Source organism: Mobula hypostoma, chromosome 27 (genome assembly GCF_963921235.1).
Source record: "Mobula hypostoma chromosome 27, sMobHyp1.1, whole genome shotgun sequence".
In the NCBI taxonomy this organism is placed as follows: domain Eukaryota; kingdom Metazoa; phylum Chordata; class Chondrichthyes; order Myliobatiformes; family Myliobatidae; genus Mobula; species Mobula hypostoma.
In genome coordinates, this window is record NC_086123.1 from 30397836 (window position 1) to 30425245 (window position 27410).

The 27410-nt window shown below is 38.4% G+C and overlaps 2 long non-coding RNA genes across 2 annotated transcripts; both read right to left on the reverse strand.

Moving 5' to 3' along the window:
* Positions 1-7604: 7604 nt before the first annotated feature.
* On the reverse strand, positions 7605-15747 carry LOC134338544 (uncharacterized). Its single transcript, XR_010016252.1, has 3 exons — positions 15715-15747; positions 10527-10588; positions 7605-7659 (listed from the first exon to the last, which is right to left on the reverse strand). It is a non-coding gene; the product is annotated as an uncharacterized LOC134338544 (long non-coding RNA).
* A 13-nt stretch (positions 15748-15760) lies between these two features.
* Positions 15761-27368, reverse strand: LOC134338545 (uncharacterized). The gene is made up of 3 exons (XR_010016253.1): positions 27324-27368; positions 16585-16653; positions 15761-15801 (listed from the first exon to the last, which is right to left on the reverse strand). It is a non-coding gene; the product is annotated as an uncharacterized LOC134338545 (long non-coding RNA).
* Between the last annotated feature and the right edge of the window lie 42 nt (positions 27369-27410).

Sequence of the window (27410 nt, forward strand, 5' to 3'; positions counted from 1 at the left end):
AATCATTTGCTATTAAAACTATTTCAGAAATAATTCTGTAATCCTGGCTCACTGTAAGCCTTGATTTTCACCTTTAACAAGTATTTTTATTTCTATTACATGACAATGCCATGGAAAATCTAAACTACATTGTATTACACATGACTTGTCTTCAAGATAAACCACATTAGCACCTATCTGATATACATTTATTTTATGTATCAATGAAGTAAAATACATTCATTTAACCATCAGAATATTATGCACTGACTTACCCGGTTTTATCAGTAATTCCCATAATACAGCGATTTTACTTTTCTCTGTCAAACTTAGTTTAATACTGTAGTTCATATCTGTGCAATTCACTTCATAAAATGGTTGCTTTAGATTATACCTGAAGTAGCAGAATTTTATATCCTGTCATTAAAAAGAAATTTGGTAAATTGGATTGACAGGAAATTATTTTTAATCATTGTTAACTGGGTTATAGTGGCAACAATGGTAAATACAAGGAATTTGAAAAAGGACATTGAACGTTGTATCCAACATAAAATGCTCATTTTTTTTTGCTGTTCATGACAAGTCAACGTCATGATTAAATCTAGGAAATCAAAACAGTAAATTTGTCTTATTGTCAGCAATGTGTGTATTTTTCTAACATCATTAATTATTTCTTTAATTACACTTAAATACCCACTGTAAAGTTATAAGGTCAACTTTAATCTTACAAGTCACATGAAATTATCAAGACTTAACCTCTGGCTTATGCTGGCGTAGCTGATCTGATGTTGGATAATGGGAGCCACAGTTAGCACAGAATGGGACGACTCAGCCCAAGTTCCAACCTTGTGCCATCTTATCTTAGGTATAACAAAATTTAACTCATACAATCTTCAGGTCCTGCTGCAGTTATGAAACATTTTCCTTAAAGTCTGGTTAACAATTTCAAAATGTATGATGAGTCATAGGTGTGATTATCAAGAACAACTGATAAAAGTGATGGAAGTTGTCATGATGGGAGTGAAGATATGTTAGCAGGGAAAAGAGTATAACCCCTTGTAAGAAACCAAAATATTCAATGCAGTCATGCCGACAAATTGTGCAGTTTAGATTCAACATGTTACAGCAGATACAACTAAAAGACATGTATATTTTAGCTAGAAATTAATGAATTATAAATGGTTTGTCTGCAAAATTTGATAGTAAGGAATACAATGGAGGTAAATCATTCAGCTGAACCTTAAAATTATGTAGGCACTGGAGATCCTCAGACTTTCTTTTCAAAATATAATCAAAAGAATGTGGAACAGATTTCCATGCAAATAAATTAATCTAAAATGAATAGCTGTACAATTATATAGTAAGGAACAAACATACTGTATATATGTGGCTAAGGAGAGGAGGCAGGGGGCATTTAAAAAGTAAACAATGCCAATTTATTATACATTCATTAAGCATAACTCAAGTATTTTAAGTAAAGGAAAGCTTAAATCCTCCAAGAGGACCACAACCTTGTCATGGTTTGGATGCTTGTGTGCCACTATGACCTGGAGAGCTAGGTTGGCCGGAGTCAGGGCTTTATGTTTTGGCTCTTGGTAGGGTCACCCATACCAAATAGGTCAGACTAAGAGTAAGCCACCAGTCCTCTAGGTTTAGGGGTACAGCCTAGAGCTAACAACCCTGATTGGTAAAACAAAATTGTTATGGAAACAGCAGTGAACAATCCTTCTACGTCTGAGTGCAATGGTATTGTTGAGTTGTAATGGCATAATGCAGTGGCATAGAAGTAACAAAGCTTAAATAGTAAAGCAATGAATATTTTTTGTGTCGAAATGCTGATAGGATTAAAAATGTTAAGTCTTTGGAACTGATAAGGGTTTTAAAGTTGAACTCAAGACAGAAAAGCTTGATTTATAGATAAGAAGGGAACAAAGGGATGTAAGGTAAGTGCAAAAAATGTAGCATTGAGGTGAAAGAACAGTCATGATCTTTTTGAATGGTAAAGCAGGAATGAAGGACTAAATGGCCTACTCTTGCTTCTGTGTTCCTATGTACCTAATACTTCTTACTCGTTCTAGAATTTTGCATATAGCAGAAGTATCCAAAGAGTCATAAAGGTAAATCTGCAACTAGAAAAGGAGCACAATTACACTTAGTATACGATAAGTTAAGGAAACATTAAAAATTAAAACTGAGAAGGCAAGCAAAAAAAAAGCTATTACAGAATGAATGTTGAATTTTTAATGTTCTGATGTTACATAAATTATTCTGTAATAATTTTATTCATCAACTGTGTCATGATCAATCAGCTGGTGTCACCATTAAATATGCTATTAGTAAGTTGATAGAAGAAGTAGAGAACTTGATATGTATGCTGTAAAATATTGTAAATAATATAAAATAATATTGTACATAAATAATTATAAAATAGTTAATTTTGAACATTTTAATCCTACTTACTGATGGTGTTATTGTCACATTTGCAAAGGATGTGAGCTTGTATTTCTTGCCATAGGTGAGGGTGATTATTTGTGGTCTTTGAATTTTCATTGATTTTATATTGTTTTCATGCAAGTCAACTGCCTGAAATACAAAAAAGATAAGATTTTTGGTCTGTAAAGTAAAAAAGTACTTTTTAAAGTGAATAACATGAATCAATACCATTTTTTCTATAGCACTGTCACCATGAAGAATCTGAATATGCACAGTTTATTAACATTAAATATATTATGCTCAGTCCACTTAATCAATGTATACAATAATTAAAATATGAAATAAGGCTATTTGTAAGCTGAATGAGGCTAAATTTGATTAAAAAACATCTGTAGATACTGGAAATGTAAAACAAAGAAAGAAAATGTTGCAAGTATGCAGTGGAGAGTGTTTCAAAAACTGTGTCAGAAATGAAAAATAAGGATAACCTAAACAAATGTTCTCATTTAATATTGTTCTGGACCATATATTTTAGGAATATTGACCATATATTAGGTTCTCTGTACTTATCCCCTTTCCTGGTAGTAGATAAGAAAATGCTTAGAGTTTTATGTGGAATCAGTTCTCTTATTTGCCCTATATTCTCACTTATGTTCACTGGCATCTATCTGGAAGCTGGATATCTGTTAATGAGTTATTAAATATGGTAATATATTCAAGTCTCATTCTACTTTATCTTTTCTGGTGGCTATGCGCAAGCAGATGAGTGGTTGAATTAAAACTTTTTAAAAAATCTTTCCATTCTTATCATTATCAAATCCCAAACACATATGGTCCTCTGGATAAAAATACTACTACTTTGTATCTCCACAACCAATCTTCCCAAAACAAAACTGAAAAATGCCACAAATACTCAGCATGTCAGAGTGAGAAAAGAAATACATAGATGACCATGAGGATAACAAGGTGAGACAGGCAAAGTTTAAACCTTCAAAGGACATTTATGAGATGTTTTTGTTTACATAGAAAGTGGTAGGTGCCTGGAATTACTGCCAGGGGAAGTGGTGGAAACACATATGATAGCAACATTTAAGAGGGATTTAGAGACACACAAACAAGTAGGAACTGAAGGGATATAGACCATGTGCAGGCAGATGGGATTAGAAGGTCTGAGGAACTAAATAGCCTACTTCTTCCCTTAATAATGTATGCTTGTATATAAATGCAACATACTACAAATTCCAGAAATCTGAACAGAAATTTCAGGGATTGTTCAGGTAATATCTGTGGAAAGGTCATTAGCCTAAAATATTATCTCATTACCCCAGAACTTGATCAGTGCAGAAAGCAGAAAGGCCCATTTCTGTGCTGTACTGTTCTATATTCTATCTTATTCTTTTAAACTCTGTGAAATGCAGATATTTATGTGACATAATCTAAACAAATGCCTAGATTGATATGAACCAGCACTGTGTACAATTGTCAAGCCATGCTTCAGCTTTTCTTTCAAAACTCATGCATTTAATTAATATTAACACCTAAAATCATTACAGAATCATAATTAAAATAATAAATTCTATTGTTCTTTCTTGTGGGTGTAAAAACTCATTTAAATTAATCTGTTTATGAATATAATGTCATATCTATCCTCGAGTTCTTAACCCATTCTGGAATCCACATGGAGCCCAGATGTGCAATGTAACCAGGAAATCACCAGAAAAACTGATTGAGTTTTGGGATTTCTGTATTCATGTGGCATATGCAAGTGCAATGGGAAATGTAGGTATTTCCGGAAAACACCAATGCTTGTGTGACATTAATATGTATAAATTGGAAGCCATGCTTCCTACACTGCAAATAAAACACTTCACTGGCTGTAATGAAATGAAATGTCTTGAGATTTTTTAAGCAAGGATTACTCAATATGGCTTGATAGTAAAGATTTCAGATGACTTTTCCTCCCATTGTTCTGATGAAATTTAAAACTAATTATATTGACATAAAAAGGAGTCAAACGAGGGAAACTTTTGGGTTTATTTGGCCTACTTTCACACAGTACAACACTTACTAATCAGGCCTAGTAACCAGGCCATAATCATAATTGGTGAAGAATTTATTGAAGGAATTTGAAAATATTTGAGTTCCAAGATTTTATTATATACTAAATGGAAATTAACACACTTACTTTAAAAATCAAAGATGGCTATTTTTCCTTATATTAAAATTTATTCATTACCTGTATTAATGCTGAATCATTTGGTAGCAAATACACGTGGAAGTTTGAAGAATCGGCTTGGAGAGTCTGATATATTAATATGATAGCATGCACAGGCACTTGGCAAACTTGACACAGGATAACACCCATAATGGTAAGAGGCTGATTTCTTAATATAGCATGAGATAAAGTCACTTCTGATGGAATTTCCAGGAAGAAAATATTATTTCTGAAACATGCAATGTTGTATACTGCAGAGCATATAGCCTCTCTTGAACCTAAAAATATTGCGAAGTTTGATGCATTAATAAAGCTAAATTCATTTATAATAAATTAATAAAAATATACCAATACTTTGATATTTACAATTTACACTTTCACTTTTAAGTGCAAATCTAACAACTGCCTATGATCTACGTCTTATGTGAAAATTCATTATATTTAAATAATATCCTTTTACATATTTTGAATTGAAAAGAGAAGGCAATCAAATTTCATCATTTAGTGGAATCTAGATATGGTTTATTCAACATATGTTAGTTTTCACAAGGCTGGCATTTTCTGGTTAATTGACAATGGTGGTTGATGGAAGCACCTGGTATCAATTCACTCATGGACAAATTCTATCCCACTGTAATAAAAGTCTTGAACAGACCTTTCATACATCAAAAGATGAATTCTTGATCTCCTAATCTACCCTGGCATGGTGCCTGCACTTTAAGTGTCTGCTTGCACTGTGCTTTCTCTGTAATTGCAATGTTAAATTTGGCATTCTGTTTTCCTTAACACTTTAGTGTCATTATGTATGGTATGATTTGTCCAGATGGCATGTAAAACAAAAATCTTTTCAATGTGTCTCAATACATTTGACAAGAATAAAACAATAACATATAAATCACAAATAAATCAGATTCATGTTTTCCTAACTCATTATGTGATATTCAATTTCTTATTTAAAACATGGAATATTTTCAAAATTCTTTCCCAGTTTCCCAATCTGCCCTGGGTTAAGTAATTTCCTGGTCTTCCTGATGTTTCTCAGTGAAATGCATAATAAGCTTACACAGTTCTATCGAACTAAAGACATTGATTTTGCGACATAGTCAGCTGCTATTCTTACAAAAAAAAATCTGATCCTGATACTGTTGTATAATGCTTTTTTTAAATCCTGATCTGTTAAGTCTTCAGATAGACATGGAATGCTGAAGTACAACTAAGATATCTAGTGTTTTTGAAGTCAACACAGAGATCCAGCAAAAATAACAGAAACTTCAGAATTGACTGTCTGGTCAATATAGCAGACGTGAAGGTTATGGACTATAACCTGAAGTACACAGTTCTCAACGTGGCAATTGTCTATGCAACTTTGTACTTTATTGTAAGAAAGAGTTTTTCTAAAAAAAAAACGAATTACATTTTAAGTAGAACAAATAAAAAAGAACAAGTTTAAAGTGTGACCAGTTTTGATATTTCAAGATAGAATATGTTTTTATATACAGAATGGATGTCAGGATTGCAGCATGTACCTAATCCCATGCACAGAACAAAGATGACAGATTTATGGAACTGCACTAAGGATCACAAGGATCGTTACAGAAAATCTTTCCTAGCAAATGCAAATAAGCATATACAGCAGTTCATCTCTGCGACAGGAGAAGACACATCATAGTATAATAGTCTCTGTTTTATTATTTCGTACATTGTTATTGCACATTATTGGAAATTATTGCACATCGGTAAATTATTATTGTGTATATTATTATTCTGTACTTCATTGTTAGTTAAGTCTGCATACTGCTAAGTGTGTTTTAAATGTTGCTGTTGTAACAAAAGCATTTCCCACTTGGGATCAATAAAGTATTATTATTGTTATTATTAAAAATAACACATGGGCTGCCAGAATATTACAATGCTTCTCATTAAATGCAAATCCTTAATTTTGCACAATCCTGTGCAATGATAGTCGCACCTCTGAAATGAGGGGTGACACTGCAATCTTTCAGAGCTTTCTGGAAATGAGAGTCAAAATTACAAGGTCATCTCAGTTTTTGGCCATTGCTTCAGAGAAGTTGGTGTACAAGGTCAGGAAGGGTAGGGTATCGTCCATTAACTGAGCAGCTATATTTCCATGGAAGCTGCCAATGTGGAGGAATGGCAAAGAATGTCAGTGTGAACATTATGTATTTCAGGACACAGCTGCAATAATAGAAAAAAAATTACCTCATTTTTTTCTGTTTTCTCCTTGAATCACTGGCATTCTACTACAATCACTGTAGTATACATTACTCCATTTCTATCAGCTCCTTTTGTAGCACTTACTTTATATTCTGAAATGCCTCAATCTTGTGCACTACACCTCAATTATGATGTATTGGTCTTGTAGGTCATACAACACAGATTCCTCAGAATGCTACCAAACATTACAGGATTAAATTATGCAGATAACTTTCACAAAAGATTGCAGATAATTTGTATAAATATATGGTTTGTATTCACTTCAGTATAGAAATTATGGTTTAACTGGAGCCTACAAGTCAGTGATTGATACAGCTCTGTTTGGAAAGTGTAGCAAGGTATATGGTAAAAAAGGCCAATATATTGAGCTGAAGTATTCATCAAATGGAGATTTGGCTCAAAGAGTTAAGTAACCTTATCCAAATCAATGACTAGTGAAAATTATGAATACATTAGGGAATCCTATAAGCAAAAATATTTCCTTGTATGCTTCATTTATTGTTAACAGGAGGTAAAACATAAAATGACAAAACATAGTAAAGCAAGTATTGATCTGATAATATTTTTAAAAAATACCTGTTTCACAAATAAAATGAGGGAGGTAAACAGCTTCCACATTGCCTTCTTGAGTGGTGATATTGAATAATGAACTTCCAATTATCCAACATTGCTTCTGCACGTCTGAAATATATTCATTCCAGGAGCAATATTCATAAGTTAGGGTAACCTGTGATTTTGTTATCCATCTCAGCTTGGTTACAGCACATTCATAATAACCTTTATCTGGCAGAAAAATGCTTTAAAGAAATATTAAAATATTAGCTTAGGAAGAAGATTTAAATAACTAAAAATAACTACTGTTAGATTCTTTTGAGATTAATTTTTGCTGCTGTGAGTAGCTAAGAATAACAGATGTGACTAATCCTGAGAATCAAATTGGGCTCTGTGGTGTTTATTTTATGAGTGTTGAATACATTCCTAGAGCTCCAAAATAACACCTGCTACATGCGGACATATTTGTGCCTGTTTGGTGAAGTTGCTAGCATTCACACAGTGGATGTTCACCAGAAATGTGCACAGCAGGAAGATGATGAGTTCAGTTAGAGATGATTGGATGACAGCACTAGCAATTAGCAACTCAACATTCCAACTGGCACTCACTCAACCTAACACATGTTGCAGGAAATACGCTATGGGAAATGACAATTAATCAAATCATGTTTATTCTTATTACTGCATGAGTTCATTAATTGTGTAAATAAACATTACAGGCATGCAAGATTTTCAATTGTTAAAATATTCTTAACTTGTAAAGGCAAATTTTAAATTGTGGAATTATGTGTAAACAACTGAACTACAAATGGAATGATAGTCTAAATCCTCTTATCATCTGTGTAGGATAAGATGAAATCAATTTGTAACAAGTGCTTAAACTACTGGAAACCAATTAAACAATAGAAAACTTATGGCTTGGGGATTAATATCAGTCATGAAATGTGATCCAGAAAAGCATGTAGGAATTTAACGAAAGTTTGAAGTGTTTGTTTTGACCATGAATATAGAAAGAAGGAAAGAGGAATAACAAAAGATGAGGCAAATTAACTAAGGAGCTCCACGAAATCTGAAGGCTACCAAGTCTTGTGAACTATATCAGGGTACAAAAAGTGTATTGCCTTGTTCATTTTAATGGTTGCTTGAACAGTACAAGCACATTGTGATCTGAGCTTTAATACAATAAAGTTACCAGATTTGTGTCACAAGGAACCTACCATCCTCTGTAAAAGGCAAACTCTTATAGCATGTTCAGCAGCTGGAAAGATCTTGTCCACTCTCTGATCAGCACTTTTGAATAGAATTATCAATTTCATATGGGTTAATTGGTGGTTGATTTTTTTCTGAAGATTATAATAGCTTCAGAGTATTTGGTGATTCCTACAGTTTTTTATTCCAATTGTAGAGTTCACAGGGAGACGTAGCAAGAATTTTTAATTTTTTAATCGACCTTAAAGCTTCTGCATAAGTTCACATTCAAGTTTATTGTCATCTGACTATACATATATACAATCAAAAGAAACAACGTTCCTCCAGACCACAGTGCACTTACGAAACATATATCACACACAGCACATAAAATAAAATACTACCACAGTATGTTAAAATATATATAAAAAAAATTCAAAGTGCATGCAGTGCACAGCACATGCAAACAGTAAATAGCTCGCGGTTCTAGTGACTAGAGACCTCGGGTGGTGGCAGGGTATTCATTAGTCTCACAGCCTGAGGGAAGAAGCTGTTACCCAGTCTGGCAGGCCTAGTCCTGATGCTCCTGTACCTCCTTCTGGACAGTAGTGGGCCAAATAGATTGTGGGTTAGGTGGTAGGGATCCTCAACAATGTGTTGGGCCCTTCATATACAACATTCCTGATAAGTGTCACAAATAGCAGGGAGGGAGGCCCCAGTAATCCTCTCAGCAATTTTTATTATCCTCTGTAGGGTCTTATGGTCCGATGCCTTGCAGCTTCTGTAACGCACAATGATGCAGCCAGATAGGACGGATAGAACAGAACATAGAACAGCACAGCATAGGAAATAGCCCTTCGATCCATGATGTTGTGCCAAACTACTTAAACTAATAATTAAACACCGTCCTAAACTAATCCCTTCTGCCTGTACGAGATTCGTATCTCTCCATTCTCTGCCCATTCACATACCTATCTGAAAGTCTCTCAAATGCCTCCTCTGTATTTGCTTCCACTACAAACCCTGGCATCTCATTCCAGGCAGCCACCATACTCCGTTGAAATAAGCTTGCTCCTCACACCTTCTTTGAACTTACCCCTTCTCACCTTAAATGCATGCCCTCTATTATTAGACATTTTGACCTGGGTAAAAAAAGATAATAGCTGTCTATCTATGCCTCTCACAAATTTATAAACTTCCATCAAGTCTCCCCTCAGGCCCAGCTACTCCAGAGAAAACAATCCAAAGTTTGTCCTTTCCTTATAGAACATCGCTCTAATCCAGGCAGCATCCAGGTAAACAACTTCTCCATTTTCTCTAAAGCCTCCATATCCTCCTTATAATTCGGTAACCAGAATTGAATGCAATACTCCAGATGCAACCCAACTAGAGTTTTATAAAACTGCAACATAATTTTCTGACTTGAACTCAGTGCCTTGATAAATAAAGGCAAGCATGCCATATGCTTTCTTTACCACACTATCAACCACTTTCAGAAAGCTATGGACTTAGACTTCAAGATCTCTCCATACATCCATTCTGTTAAAGGTCCTGCCTTTAACTGCGTATTTTGCCTGTACATTTGATCTCCCAAAGTGCTTCACACCTGCCGAATTAAACTTCATTTGCCATTTTTCTACCCTTACCTGCAACAGATCTAATTTCTACTGTATCTTTAGCAATCTTCTATACCATCCAGATCACTACCAATTTTTGTATCATCTGTGAAATCACCTATCCACATTTTTATGTAAGTAATTTTATATATATATCAATACTGGTTTGATTTCAATTCTTTGGCCTGAGCTACATTGCAATTATAACAAAAGTACTATGTAAATTCAAGTTTTTGTGGCTGGTGATACTTGACTGTAGAAAGGGATGCTGCTATTCGTCAAATTCTATAGAGGAACGAATTAATCACCTAAATTTTTTGTTTCCATTTTCTCTAATATTTGGTGTAATTATAGTCCATTTTAACTTGTCCTGAAAAATAATAAAAACAAAGTTTTAAAGCAATTCCAAAATCAAGAACATAGTAAGTTCAAAACTATTATTCAAATAATATTCAAGTATATCAAAAGTACATCACCTTTTTAACCTTGGGCATTTTACAAGGGCATTGTTCCTTTTCAAAGTATATTAGATCTGAAAGATCTATAAAAAATTGTTATGATAAAGTAAATATTTTGATAGCTGAGTTATTTGAACAACTTATCAATAGTAAATTTAGATGGTGACTATGATTTCAAGAAAGTGACAAGACCTATCACTAGATAAATTTGGGCTTATTTATTTAGCCCACTGATTTCCAATGGGGTGGTTATGTGTCCTCAGGCGGCATTAGGGGAAACAGAAGTCATCGGGGGGGAGGGGGCATTCAAGATTCTTGGGGGAGGGGTGGTAAATGGCATCCTAACTTGAGGCATGAGACCTGACAGACCGTTAGTAGAGCAGACACTTCCAAAAAACAAGATGAGGCAGTGGAACATAGTAAGAACCATAGCTCTGCAGGAGGTGAGTACTTATTGTCACAACATGCTTGAAACTTGGGTAACACACTGCAAGGCTTCATTGCAAATGTAGTGGTTTCTCTGTAGCAGCAATGTTTGGGTTATGACTAGAGATAATGAGGCTTTGAAATGTGGGGCGGTCCAATGAGAGGGATGTTATTCTTTCTTGTGGGTCTGGGAGCAGGGATTTTGCGGTCTTTTGCCAGGGAGAGATGAGAGAAGACATGAATGGAGAGTGTCGGTAGACCGCCGGACAGAGTGGACTTGGAGCGAGGGTCTGAGGGTTGGCTACGTTTGGAGGAGGTCGACGGGAAACCAGTGGACTGAACCGTGAGCTCCAACTTTGCGCATTAGACTGTTTCATGAGAATAGGCCATTTTCTTTTTTTTGTTTCTTTACTAACCATATAGTCAAATTAAGAATTATAAAGCTCAGTCATTTAATCGCATTTTGTGTACTGTTTGTTATTTTGTGGTACTGATTTGTAACAGGTGGCACATCGCGCAGCATCCACCCAAACAAGATTTCTTAAGTTTGGCCAGGCCCTGGGCGGTCTTCCCCTAGATTAAGCCGCTAGCCAAACTGAGAGTTAAAATTGTGGGGGCTTGTCCGGGATTGATTTTGTTGGCTGCTGTGTGATTATCCTGAGCATTGAACCAGTTGGGTAGATATTCGTACTCTGGATTAATTGTTAATTCGCCTGTTAAGTACTGATAAATTCGCGATTGCTGGGTGGAGATTTGATAAAATGGTGGGCGCAGCTCTCATTTTAATGCAGACCAGCGCTGACATAACGGTAGCTGGGGATGGAGATTTCAAAGACAGGGTTCTATTGTTTCTAAGGAGTGAGGGGAAGGAGTGGTCGGATTTGGAATGTCCAATTAGTCCACGTCCCCTAGTGAAGAGTGAGAATTCTGAGTTAGTATTTGCCCTTACCTCTCTGGCAAAAAAATGGGAGCGCCAGAAAGTATATTGTGCCTAAGAGGGGCGCTGGCAAGTATGAAGGTGCTTTAGGGGGACGTTGGGCTAAAAAAGGTTGGAAACACTGATTTAGCCATACAATCAAATGTTCTCACTATACCAGGAGGGAGCTTTGCATATCATATGGAGAAGGACTATTAGGTGTCCATTTTAAATGCCGGATAAGTTAGATTCTGGTGCTTTTTGGAAGATCCCAGCTCTTCACTTGCTCCATCTAAACTTTTGAATTATGTATGTTATACTGAAGTATGATATTGAGCTAATCAGCATGGAAGTACAGACAAATGTTCACATTTCTTGCCCTCACTACATGACCAAGTTGAATCAATGCCAAATCCAGAAAAAAATAAGATAATGAAGAAAGGCTTTGTAAAGTTTCTTCCAAAAGTACAAGCTATAGGAGCCTCCACAAAACTCCATAATTGCAGTTTGCTCCCTTCAAGAGAGGAATTGCTTTTAGTTCATATGTACAACGCAATTTGTGGTGAGAAGTCAGATAATAATAGCTGCATGAGCAAGACTGTAAAAAGATAGGGGAACAAGTAATAGAATATGTTGTATTGGGAGGTGGTGGGAATGATGATGCCTTCTGACGGTTTTTAATTTTATGAATAATTAATACCACAGGTGGCATACAAAGAAGAATATACAGGAGCTATTTTCCCTCATTAATATCTCTAATTTGATCGTTATATTTCTTGTTGTATTTTAGCTCAGCTTTGGATGCAATGCTCCATTATTTGCATGACCTGTGATTTCTATCCACCTGCTATAAAAAGTGTTTCCAGCTCACCAAGAGGAGGAATTTGCCCCTCCTTTTCACTGTTTTTATAATGGCCTAATAACCATCTCAACATCTCGTCACCCATCCTTTCAGTACTATTTTTGTTATCTGCAATTACAATGCACAGCTTAATAGAGGTGCAATTTACCTTCAAGAATATCTCAGACACCCTACTTGTTTTCAGATGTAACTAAAATTCTGTGCTCAAGTGTGTATGTATTTTTTGGCATATCCTAGGTGTCATTAGGTGGGGAAATTGTGAGAGTGAAAGGGGCAGGTAACAGGGAGCAGCAGCAGAATAGGTTCATATACGATTAATATGAAATATAATCAAAAATAACTTTGGGTTACCCATTAAATGATAAGGCTCCCTTCATAAGTAAATAATAAATCCAAATTGTCAACTGGTTACCAATTAAAAATGTGACATGAAGTGGGTCACTGTTCTTAAAGGAAACGAGATCTTCTAATATAATCGTCGTGGCAAAGAAATTAATATTTGGCAACAATATCTTAGAAATGCCAAAGGGTTGGTTTAGAGTCATAGAGAATTACAGCACAGGCTGATCAGCCCATCTAGTCCATGCCAAAACCATTTAAACTGCCTACTCCCAACAACCTGCACTGGGACGATAGTCCTCCATATCCCTACTGTCCATGTACCTATCCAAACTTCTCTTAACATTGAAATCAAACTTGCATGGACCATTTGTGCTGCCAGCTCATTCTACACTTTCACGACCTTCTGAGAGGAGAAGTTTGCCCTCATGTTCCACTTAAACTCCTTGAGTGGAACATGAGGGTGTTGAGGATGACCTCTGGTTGTAGTTCCACCCAACCTCAGTGGAAAAACCCTGCTTGCATTTACCCTATCTATACTCCTCATAATTATGTATCAAATCTCCTCTCAATCTTCTACGTTCTAAAGAATAAAGTTCTAACCTATTCAATCTTTCCTTATAACTCAGGTCCTCAGATCTGGCAACATCCTTGTAAATTTTCTCTGCACTCTTTCAACCTTGCCTGTAATACAACCATCTTTCCTGTAGGTTTGTGACCAAATCTGCACACAGTACTCTAAATTAGGCCTCACCGACATCTTAAACAACTTCAACACAACATCCCATCTTCTGTACTCATTACATTGATTTACGAAGGTCAATGTGCCAAAAGCTTTCTTTACAACCCTATCTACCTGTGATATTACTTTTAACGAATTATGTACCTGTATTCCCAGATCCTTTTGTTCTACCACACTCCTCACTGCCTTACCATTCACTTGTGTAAGACCTACCCTTGTTGGTCCTAACAAAGTTCAATGCCTCGCACTTATCTGCATTCAATTCCATCTGCCATTTTTCAGCCCATTTTTTCCAGCTGATGCAGATCCCTCTGCAAGCCACAATAGCCTTCCTCACTGACTAATATATCTCCAATCTTGGTGTCATTCGCAAATTTGCTGATCCAGTTAACCACATTATCATCAAGATAATTGATATAGATGATAAAGAACAAAGGACTCAGCACTGATTCCTGTGGCACACCACTAGTCACAGGCTTCCAGTCAGAGAGGCAACCCTCTATGACCACTCTCTGGCTTCTCCCACAAAGCCAATGTCTAATCCAATTTACTACCTCATCCTAAATGCCAAGCGACTGAACCTTCTTGACCAGCCTTCCATGTGGGACCTTGTCAAATGCCTTACTGGAGTCCATGTAGACAACACCTGCTGCCTTGCCTTCATCCACTTAACTGGTAATTTCCTTGAATAACTCTATAGATTGGTTAGACAATTTCCTTGAAAAACTCTATAAGATTGGTTAGACAAATTCTATAAAGTTGGTTAGCAAAGGAGATTTCCTCTCTTTGAAGCAGGAATGAAAGTCAGCATTATCAAAATAACTTCAGCAGAAGGACTGCATCAGTTCTAGAAGGAAGCAGATCACCACAAGGTTCTCAAAGGCAATTAGAAATAGGCATCAAATGCTACCTTTCTTATGACAAGATGATCTTTAAAAAAATCCATTTGTGTTCCACACCTACTTCTTGGAGGAAATATTCACAATGTGTGTCCATCATTATTGACCCATCCAACCAATATCATAAATTTGATTTGTCCAGTGTCCAGACAAAATGTAGGAAGTAAAAATATTCAAATTCCAAAACCATAGGTTATTCCCATCTAAACCTGGTGGCACGGTTAATTGTTCACCTTTAATTTATGATAATGAAGAATATGAATTAAAGATGTCATCAGGTCATAAGCTTTCTTTGTCAATCAATAATTGTAGGGGAAAAGTGAATAAAATTTACCCAATATAAATAAATCATAATAATACTTAAAAGATAAAAATATAGCAAACTTTTGTTTCTCATACTGAAAGGATGGAGCAGCCATGAATTCAAATTTTGTTCTCCTTTAAAACAAAAAATAGTTCATCATCCATGTTTTGTTCACAGATAACCTGGGATAGGATCATCAGCAGATTGACAGGGACAAATAACTTAAATCATCTGGAGGGAGGGGGGTTGCTCACCATTCCTCCTGAGGGTTTCAGTGAAGTTATCAGCTGCAGGACACATAATACCTCTTTAAAAATTAAAATAGGGAATGAAGCTAATTTATAAAATTGAAACAAAATTAAGTTAGAAATTTTAAAAAATCTCGAGCGGATGTAACATCCATGGGTCCTGTGATTAGCATGGTGAGTCTTGAAAAGTGACTTGCTCAGGTTTAACAATTGATGGATTGATGGCTGTCAAGCTCAGTACCATATTAAAAATTGCACAATCACTGTTATCTGAGACATTTTAGTAACGAAGATAATAATACCACATTTATTGAAAGTAAGGTTTTCAATGTCTCTTGGTAACCGGGTTTCACGTTCTACTCCAATGGGTTCTTGAACAGTTTTCTCATCTGAAATGTGTAAAACAATTTTTTTTATATCATCTCATCTTTATTACAAAAACAAAAACCTACTGAAGCCGTATGTTAAGTAAGCATGAAATTTGCTCAGAAGGAAGTCAACTCACTCCCCCGCCCCCTGCTGCTTCCCTCCACACCTATTGTTTTCACAACCTGTGTTATTTAAAAGTACCCTTGCTGAATTCTAAACTTCTTTGAGTCTTTGTTGGTGCTCAGTTTGATCAGTAAAACTCTGGTGAAGATGTTTTTCAAGGGCTGCTTTGGCTTGAGTTCAAATAATCCCTTTTGCTAGGAAAAATAATCCTATGGGTTTTTGGCGAGTCATGAAGAGCTAATAAAGTTCTGAGTGAGCTGTCAGAATAAATGAGAGAATAAGAGAAGGATTCTGATGAAATGAAAAAAAGTGAAGTTTGTGGAATCTTCTGATGAGGTCGCAGAGATCTTCACACTTTGAAAGGAATGTAGTAGCCATAAGAACTATACTTGGGACTATTTTGCTAGTAGCAGTAAAAGTTACTTAAGGAATAACTTTTTTTTCTTCTGGCTAGAATTCAAGATGTCTTAAAAACAAAAAGTGCTAGAACTGCTGAACTAACCTGACACTTTGTATGAACCAAAAAACAAAATTGACATTTTGGGTCAATGTCCTTTCTGTAGATCTGTTGCAGTTTTCCCGTCATATTTCAGTTTTTATTTCGAGTTCCAGTGCATTTTCCCATTTTCAAGTGAAAATTAAATTAACTATAACTTAAAGCACGAAACTAAAACTTTTACCTGAATCAAGTTGTACTCTTTGTACCTTTTCTGTTTGCAAACTAGCGTCACTCTGTAATTTTTTTTCACCTGGAAAGTAAAGTTGGAACCATTCAGGAAAAACACTACATTAAAGAAATCATTTGTTGCCCATGATTAATTTTTTCAGTTTAAAGCCCTTCCATTTGAAGTAAAAATGAGATACATAATTAAAACCAGTTTATTACACTATATTTAGCCAGGAAAAACTGAGTAGTTTCTGCGAGAAATAAAACTGAACTGAATTCCTCCCAAGATGAGAGAAACTCCTCCAACTTTAATGGAGGATCCTCACAATCAGAACCAGGTTTATTATCATTGACTTATATGACATGAAATTTATTGTTTTATAGCAGATGTACACTGCAAAAACATAAAAATGACTATAACTTACAAAATAAATATAATGCATAAAATGAAACCTCCAGAAACTTCAGTCTGTACATGATTATCATGTGCATGATTGGTGTTACGGTGAGCCAAAACAACCAACGGGTATAGGTCAGCTGACAACCAATCCCAGGCTGACTTTTACTAATTGATCATTGTTCCTATCAATATCTTGAACATTTTTGGATAAGCCATTTAAATAATTGTGCTTTGGAATGTAATATTGAGTTCTGAGTTTTGAAATTTTTGTAGTTGTGTGGGTTTACTGAATAGTTTGAGTTCCAGTTTTGATCTATCTCCTGGGTTTGGGTCTCATTAGTTATAGGTGAGCGGACACAACAGAGTGGCAACGAGATGTGTATTATAGCAACATGGCAATTTGAGCAGAAGACTTGCGCACAATTCTACAACAGCAGCAAGCTTAATTTGAGGTGACCCAGCTGAAGTTAATCGAAACCTTGACCAGCAAGCTATCGGTGAGTCCAATAATGTTGGTGTCAAACGCTGAACAGAATTCATGTTACGTCCATTATCAACTTCTAGTTTGATGCTGCTTTGGCAGTTAAGTTTTAATCATGGTTCAAACGCTATGATGATATATTCCAGGTCAAGACATCAGTAAAGATGACTCGTGAAAGTCATGCACTTTGCTTTGAAAATTGGGTACTGCTGACCATGAGTGTTATTTCATCTGTATTCTGCCTAAGAACCTGTGTGACCTATTGTTTGACAATACTGTCCAACAGCTAACAAGCATTTTTGGAGAGTAGTTATCTCTCTTCAGTGTTTGCTATCATTGCCTAAAACTCATAAAACACAACACCAATGACTTCATCACATATGTCGGTGTCATCAAATGCGAATGTGAAAAGTTTAAGCTGGGTAACATGACTGAATCACAGTTCAGATGTCTGATTTTTGGACTTAAGGCACATGGTGAAGCAGACATTTGCAAGCAGCTCCTGGCCAGACTGCAGCAAGATTCTGATATGACTCTACAAGCTGTCACACAAGAATATCAGTGTTTGATCAACCTGAAACACTATATCATATGGTTGAAAAGTACCATGTCTATGCAGTTTCCAGTGGCCCAGGCATCATCCCTCCAAGCGGCCAAACACAGCTTTGTTAGAACTGTGATGCATGGGATTACCCCAAAAATCTGCCAATGCAAGAAACACATTTGCAGCAACTGCCAACACCATGGTCACAAAGAAAGCTTTTGACTTCACTGTCTTCTCAGCTAGTAAAACACAAGGACAAGAAATTTCAGAAGTCATCAAAATCTACAAGGAATTTAATGGTCATGTTCAAAGTTGACTTTGCCCCCAGGAGACAGTGCATCAACATATTTATCAACGATCAGTTGGTCAAGCTACAACTCAGACATCACCATTATCTCCAAACACACATGGCAGGCACTTTGGTCCCCACTAGTCAAATCAATTCATCACTATGCCTGCAATGCACGGGTGGAACCCTCCAACTGATTGCCGAACTGCACTGCATGGTGAAGCTGAACTGTAACCAAGTCAATGGTGTGTGTTACCTAACAGACTAGCTAAATCTCTATGTCCTTGGCACTGACTGGATGGACAAGCTTGATCTCTGAACACCCCCCGGATGAGGTCTGTACAAAGACATTGGCCATTCAAATCCTGTCAGTTAAAGCCATCAATACGTGAGACCATACAATAACTCTAACAGCAGTATGTAGCAGTGTTTTAAGTGGTTTAGGGTGCTGCACCAAACTGCAATGAAAACTCCATCTCTGTCCAGACACAAAGCTAGTCTTCTGTTCTAAAAAACCTGTATATGTAAGCCTTACCAAATGTGGAGGAAGACCAAGATCACCCGCAACAATCTGGTGTGATCAAAACTGTTAACTACTCATGCTGGGTAGCCCCAATAATCGTAATCAAGAAAACCAATGGTACAGTGAGGTTGTATGCAGACTTCTCAATTGGTTTTAATGCAGCTCTGGATACACACCAGTATCCATTATCAGTGCCGGCAGATCTCTTTGCAAAGAGATCCAGTAAAACACAACTACTTTGTGAAGTCGGACTTGGCTGAATCTTACCTCCAGGTAGAAATGGTGGAAAATTCACAGGAGCTTTTCATCATAACAACCCATCAGGGGTTGCTTTTCTTCTTCCATCTGCTTTTGAGGGTATAGGTGGCACCTTCAATTTTCCAACAGTTTATGGTCACCATGCTGAGTGATATTGACAGTGTTGCTACTTTCCTTGACAATATTATTGTGATGGGCATGGATCAGACAGAACTATGCCAAACCCTGGACCACATCTTAAACAAACTACAAACTACAAGACTTTGGAATGCAACTTCAGGCATAAAATGCAACCTCTTTATGTCTTCAGTTAAGCATCTGGGATTCTTCATAGATAAGCACGGTCATCAGCCAGGTCCCGAAATCAACACTGCTATCTTAAAGATGCCTCCACCATTAGATGTCAGAACTTTACGATCATTTTTGAGAATGATCTGTCATTTTTCAGCAGTTCTTCCAGCAATGCACTGGCGGAGGGAGCCAATTTTCATTCATAGGCATCCGTTAGTCTCATGTGTGACGAGAATACACATAAAATTAAGATGTTTGCTGGCCTGGGTTAGCATCAGTGACATCAGCAAGTGGTCTGCCACCTGTCCCCAGGGGAAGGAGAGATAAGGAACAATGGAGCAGCGTCTGGAGATGTGTAATGAAGGGACGGGGGAGAGAGAGCTGTCTGGAGCGGCTCCCCTCTTTGAACCTTGAACTGTTTGAAGTGATGGACAGGCGATACCCCAGCAGGGGGATAAAAAGGGACCGGTTCGCTAAGGCAACACACACGCCACCCGAGGTAACGAGACCCTGGAAGCGGTACGCCTCTCACGAGTCGGTGGGAAGTATCAGACAACGGCCAGGGTGGAAAGGTATGATCAGCGGGAACCCGGTGTGTGTCCGCCCTTGCCTGGGTGCCGGGTTCACTGCAGAGGATCGACCGCATCTGGAGGAGGGGTCACAGTCAGTGACCTCAGGTGACATCACCAAGGACCTGCCCAAAAGCTGCTTGTGAGCCATATCGCCGGTCTGTGAGTGAAGCCGTGTCTGAATGATCAGTCGTTCCCGTTTTCTCTCTCTCTCCCCCCACGTTGTCCATCGCCATGGCAACAATTACTGCGAACTGAACTACTAAACTGGACTGAACTTTGAGTCACTTTGAAATTTGGTCATTTACCCCTAGACAACGATAGAGCTTGATTGATGCTGTTATCTTAATTCTGTGCACATGTGTGTTTATCATCGCTGAACTGTTGCATTTATTATCCTTTCGATTACTGTGTTGTTTGTTTCTTTAATAAAACTTTCTTAGTTCTAGTACTCCAGACTCCAACTGAGTGATCCATTTCTGCTGGTTTGACAACCCAGTTACGGGGTACGTAACACATGAGACCATGGATTTGCGCCTTGGAAGGTTTCCAGGTCGCAGGCCTGGGCAAGGTTGTATGGAAGACCGGCAGTTGCCCATGCTGCAAGTCTCCCCTCTCCACGTCACTGATGTTGTCCAACAGAAGGACACTAGGACCGATACAGCTTGGCACTGGGGTCATCGCAGAGCAATGTCTGGTTAAGTGCCTTACTCAAGGGAACAATACGCTGCCTCAGCTGAGGCTCGAACTAGGGACCTTCAGATCACTAGACCGACGCCTTAACCACTTGGCCACGTGCCAACACGGGAGCCAATTAATGCCCTGCTAAACAAGGGTGACACGTGGAAATGGTCCAAACACTACCAAGAGGCTTTTGATCAGGTGGAGAATATGCTGACCTGCCCTTGACACATTTCAACCTAGAGTTGCCAAACGTCATTGCAACGGATGTGTCCAACTTCCAGGTGGGTGCTGTCGTATCCCATATCTTCCCTGATGGTTCAGAAATAGCTGTCAAGCATGCAGCCAGATCACTGACCACAGTGGAAAAGAACTATGGTCAAACTGAGAAGGAAGCCTTGGGATTCATCTTTGCTGTGACAAAATTCCACAAGATCCTTTATGACAGCTGCTTTACTCTCCTTACTGATCACAAGCCACTGTTGTCTATCTTTAGGTTAAGAAAGGCATCCTGATGTACAAAGCAAATCATCTATAAAGGTGGGTAATGATGTTATTAGCCTATGATTTTAAAATCAAGTATACATCTATCCACAAACATGGTCAGACAGATGCCCTCTCCACACTTATGAATGACAGGTTACAGAAAAGGAAGATGGATTTGTGGGTGCGAATTCAATTGATTGTGAAGTCCACCAAGTTGCACTGGATACTGCTGAAGGTCTTCTGTTCACAGTTGACAAGATCAGTACAGAAATGGCTGCAGCTCTTCTTCTTCAACATAACTCCAGATACCTCATTGTCAGATGGCCAGTCAAAGTTGGCCATCTACTGACGTCATACATCGCTGTCAAATGTAGACTCCAGCCTAATGTTTGGAGACAGAATAGTGATTCCATGAATACTTCGACCAAAAGTACTGGAACGATTCTCTCATGGTCACCCAGGTATCAACTGAATAAAAGCCCTGGCAAGAAATTTTGCATACTGACCGGGCATTGACAAAATATCACATTTGTATGCAAGCAGTGTTCTCAGTGCTCTGTGGCAGCAAAGTATCCAAGTAGAGACAAACCACTACCATGGCCTCAAGTTACCAGATCTTGGAGTCAATTACACATTGACTTCACTGGCCCAATCAACAGGTTTACCTACCTTGTCCTGGTTGTTGCCTAATACAAATGGGCAGAAGTATTATCTATGAAGTCAACAATGACAGAGGCTACCATTCAACAGCTGCTCCAGCTGCTTTGAGATGGCAGAAACTCTTGTTTCCATTGGTACTCAATACAGTTCATAACAGTTTGCTGCATACTGCCAGAACACCAGAATTATCCACAGTCCAACAGCCACGCAGAGAGATTTGTGGATATCTTCAAACAGTTGCTTCCAAAATCAAGAGGGGAAGGAGCATTGGGCAAGGCAAGTTTATTTCTGTTTACATATCAAATTACACCACATACAGGCCTTGAGGGAAGTCACTGAAGGGATTTTGAGAAGAAAACTGTGACAGTGTTGGATGCAATTCTGGCAGAGTGTCCAACATCTGATAAAGGCAGACAGTCAGGTGCACAAAGCCAGCCACACAGAACTTGGTTGATGGGTGAAGTCATTCAAGCCCAGAGCTGCAGTGTGTGTCAGGCAGTATTGCAATGGGCAAGACCCCTGGGTACCAGGCCCGATTGTCAAATGAATGTGGAAAGTGCTCTACAAAGTTATCGTAGACACATATTGTCGGTGTCGCCACATCAACCAGTTGCAGACACATGCTCCCAAAGGCACAACAGGCTTGTTAGCTAGATCATCAAACACAGAACTGGACCCTCATCTCCTCCTGGAAGAGCTTCATTTAACCTGATTGAACCAACCACCAGCACCAGCACAGCCACAAGTCACAACGCAACAAGGAAGTGATCTCCTGCAACCACTAAGAAGGACTGATTGCTAGTTCGAGCTGGTTGTTCCAATCCAAATCGATCCTTGGCTCAAATCTTAAAGGTTATTACCTACAAGAGGGAGGTGTTATAGTGAACTGCAACAACTAATGCCGTTTCATCAGCTGACAACCAATCCCAGGCTGACTTTCACTGATCAACTTTCCTCTCGAATGTTATTGGGTAAACCATTTAAAGTTATGCTTTGGGATGTACTATTGAGTTTTGAGTTTTGAGATTTTTGTAGGTGCATGGGTTTACTGAATAAAAGTTTATTTCAAATTTCAGCTTTGCCTATCTCGTGGCTTTGCATCTCAACAGTAGTTATAGGTGAGCGAGCCCAACAATTTGTAACTTCCTTCAATCAGAATCAGGTCTGTTATCACTGATGTATATCATCAAATTTGTTGTTTGCAGTAGGAGTACAGTACAATAAATAAAAAACACTGTAGGTACAATAAGAAATATTAAAAAAATAATGCAAAAAGAGAGCAAAATAGTGAGGTAGTGTTCATGGCCCATTCAGAAATCTGATGGCCGAGGGAGAAGATGCTGTTCCTAAGATGTTGAGTACGTGTCTCCAGCCCTCTGTACCTACTCCCTATGATCTTTCATAGTGTTTTGCTAAGCACTGGAGTGATGGAGGAAAGATTTACAAGGATGATATAGAAATGCAAGAGCATACACAACAGGAAAGGATGAACAGGCTGGCTCTCTTGTCTCATGAGAAAAGCAGTTTGAGGTATTATAAAACTAATGTAGGGTTTTGGATGGAGTTGATTCACCTATAATGTTTCCATTTTTGGGGAAGAGCAGAAGTTGAGGCCATCACTGTAAAATAGTTATCAAGTAATCCAATATGAAATTCAGAAAAAACTTTGTTACCCTCATGCTCTTAAATGTATGTTTACAAATACTATAGATACATTTAAGGGGAGACGGAACAAACTCTTGAGGGAGAAGGAAATAGATTACAGTGATAGATTTAGATGAGGAAAGATGAGAGGAGGGATGTATTGAGCACAATGGATTAATTAGGCTAAATATTCATTTCTGAGTTTTATATCTTATGCACATGTGCATGGTATTTGTGGTAAACACTGTGGAAACACTCAGTGGGATGGGTACCATCTGTAGAAAGAGAAAAGAAATGAATATTTCAAATTGAAGACCCTTTGTTAACAGGGAAAGAAAGAAAAAACATTAGTAGGTAAGGGAAGGATTGTTCTTGTTCAATACTCACTCTCAAATAAGACCTTGATATCATCTATCATGTTGTGATTTGTATGGAGGTGACTGATCAAACCAATTTGGGCCTGATAATTCTTTTCACGCAAATGACAGAGACGTAGGGATGTTGTAGCATCAGATCTTCATTTTTGAGAATCTCTTTTCATCCATGATTAAAGCTTCCCAATATGTAGGAACACCTCTTTTTATGCAGGTAGGCCAAACAGGATGATCTAATGCTTGATTCCAGTGGTATTTGACACTGTTGAAACTCTTCAGAAATGTTTTAAGAGTCTTAGAATTCTTTTCTCCATCTTTTTGCCATCAGTCAGCTCGCCATAAAGTTTCTATTTTGGTATTTTGCCATCAGCCACTCTTCTGACACATCCTGCCCACTGGATTTGAGATGTGCAAATGCTCGGGATGTTTAATTGCAACAGAAGCAGTATCTTGTCCTGTCAATTAATGTGAAAAACTTAGCACTGACAGGTCATGTGGAAGTGGTTAAGCTGTCTGGCATGTCTGCTGTACTTGTCCATGTCTCCAAAGCATAAGGGAGTATGACAACAGCACAATCCATCTTGGTCTTTAGGACAATTCCTCTTCATTCCTATATTTTATTTCACTGCCTTCCAAAAGCAGGGCTGGCTTTTGCTGTCCTGCTGTTGACTGGAATAGCTAAGGTATGCTAAGGCCATACTTGATGTGAAGGTATCTTTAAATCAGGTCATCAGGTTAATGAATGCATAGAGCAGTTAGAGAGAGACAGCAGTCTCAAAGGAATGTAAAAGTTTCAAAATGCCCAACAGGTCAAGCTGTACCAATGGAGACAGCCAATATCACAGATGGATGTCCTGAGGTATTTTAATCTGAGAAAACAAGTTACCTGAAGCTGCGGAATTTGATTTTGAACCCAGAAGGTTACAGAGTGCTCAGATGGATGATGAGATGCTGTTCCTCAAGCTTACATTGGGTTCCATTATAATAGTGTAGGAGATCACAAACATATCAAAGTAGGAGGAAGAATGTCTCCCCTCTCACTCAGAAATGGAGACATCTCTTTCTCCCTTATTAGGGAGAGAGAGAGCCTTTGGTATGTCGAATACTCGGTGAACAAGTGGTCTTTGAGGTACTGCAAGTGTGTGTCTTTGCTGATGCTTTGCTGCACACTTGAGTGCTTGGTGGTGGGTGCTGATTTTTTTTTGCTGGTGGGGGAGGGGGACTGTTGCTTTGCTGCTGCTTATGTGTGGGAGGGGAGGGCTGGGGGGTTCTAATATTTTACTGTCATTCATTCTTTGGGGGCACTCTTCTGTTTTCATGGATGGTTGTGAAGAAAAAGTATTTCAGGATGTATATTGTATATATTTCTCTGACATTAAATGTGCCTTTGAAACCTTTGAATTAAAGTGGTAGGACTTAGGAAGTTTACTGTCATTCCTGTGGATAAGAAAGAGATAGAGAGAGCAACAGGGCGCAAGACATTGAGACAAAGCAAGAGACATAAGGCAATTGAGAGAGGTAGAGGCACTGAGAAAGGGAGAAGAGGTAAAGACAGCGTGTGAGAATGTATTGGTAGGTAAGGTTGAACGTGAATAGGAACAAACATAAAAAAAAAGTATTGTGAGAACTCACACTCATCAGTTTTGTGGGGCCATGAAGACTTTTACAATACTAATCAACAATGCAGCAAATATTCTGAACTGAGATATTTCTTGCAACTTTCTGACAGCTGTCCTGCAGATAACTCTGGAAAGTCTGCTTGGCTCTCTTGTGTACATTACATCGTTCCTATGGATAATATGTTCCACAAGCTCATTTGCTTCCTGTCATTACACCTCAGAGCATTCTCCCTGCTGTAAGAACTTATTAATGTTGTCACATTGAGAGAAACAGAAGTCTCCTGTAGCTTAGAAAGCATAGTCAGTGTTGTGACTGTCTTGTCTTTAAGGGCTGGTGATTGTGTTACACATCTAAGTGAAAGCAATTACAAGAAATTCAGTAAGATTTTTTCAGTAATGCCTACTGTACCTGGTCAACATGGAACACTGTTTTTCATGTGCTATCAAGTATGTGATCTTTTCTGAGCTTTTTAAAACATTGTTAGAAAAGCACACAATTGCATTTTTTCCCCAGTAACCCCCGATTTAACCCTAACCTAATCAAGTTACTTCCATGTGTTACGAGAATACACATAAAATTAAGATGTTTGCTGGCCTGGGCTAGCATCAGTGGCATCAGCAGTTGGTCTGCCACCTGCCCTCAGGGGAAGGAGAGATAAGGAACAATGGAGCAGCGTCTGGAGATGTGTAATGAAGGGACGTGGGAGAGAGAGCTGTCTGGAGCGGCTCCCCCTTTGAACCCTGAACTGTTTGAAGTGATGGACAGGCGATACCCCAGCAGGGGGATAAAAAGGGGACAGGTTCGCTAAGACAGGGACACACGCCACCCGAGGTAACGAGACCCTGGAAGCGGTGCGCCTCTCACGAGTGGGTGGGAAGTACCAGACAACGACAAGGGTGGAAAGGTACGATCAGCGGGAACCCGGTGTGTGTCCGCCCTTGCCTGGGTGCCGGGTTCACTGCAGAGGATCGACCGCATCTGGAGGAGGGGTCACAGTCGGTGACCTCAGGTGACATCACCAAGGACCCACCCAAAAAGCTGTTTGTGAGCCATCTCGCTGGTCTGTGAGCCATCTCGCTGGTCTGTGAGTGAAGCAGTGTTCTGAATGATCAGTTGTTCCTATTCTATCTCTCTCTTCCCCCACGTTGTCCATCGCCATGGCAACGATTACTGCGAACTGAACTGGACTGAACTTTGAGTCATTTTGAAATTTGGTCATTTACCCCTAGACAACGATAGAGCTTGATTGATGCTGTTATCTTAATTCTGTGCACATGTGCGTTTATCATCGCTGAACTGTTGCATTTATTATCCTTTCGATTACTGTGTTGCTCGTTTTCTTTAATAAAGCTTTCTTAGTTCTAGTACTCCAGACTCCAACTGAGTGATCCATTTCTGCTGGTTTGGCAACCCAGTTACGGGGTACGTAACACATGTTATTCTGCCTATGAATACTTTTCTTATCTGACATACACTTAACTGAAATTTAGGATTGGATTGTCGTAAATAGTACATGTGGTGCGTGGCCAAGTGGTTAAGGCGTTGGACTAGCTATCTGAAGGTCATGAGTTCGAGCCCCAGCCGAGGCAGCATGTTGTATCCTTGAGCAAGGCACTTAACCATACACTGCTCCAGTCCACCCAGCTGAAAATGGGTACCGGCAAAAATGCTGGGAGTTAATCTCACGATAGACTGACGTCCTATCCGGCGGGGGGAGTCTCGTACTCTCAGTCGCTTCACGCCATGGAAACCGGCATAAGCACTGGCCTGATGCGGGACAGACTTTAACTTTTAACTACAATAAGTGGATATGTGATAGGAATATATTTCATATCTGTTATTGTGGCTAACTGCAACTTTCCTTATGTTAAGATCCACAGTTCTCCAAGAAAGAGATAGACATTAAAAATGAAAATAATACAAAACTTTTACCTGATTCCAAAGTTTGTACAGTGACATTACTCAGCTGAATTGATCTTTTATCTGCAATGGGAAACCAAGAATATGTATGTTGATTTG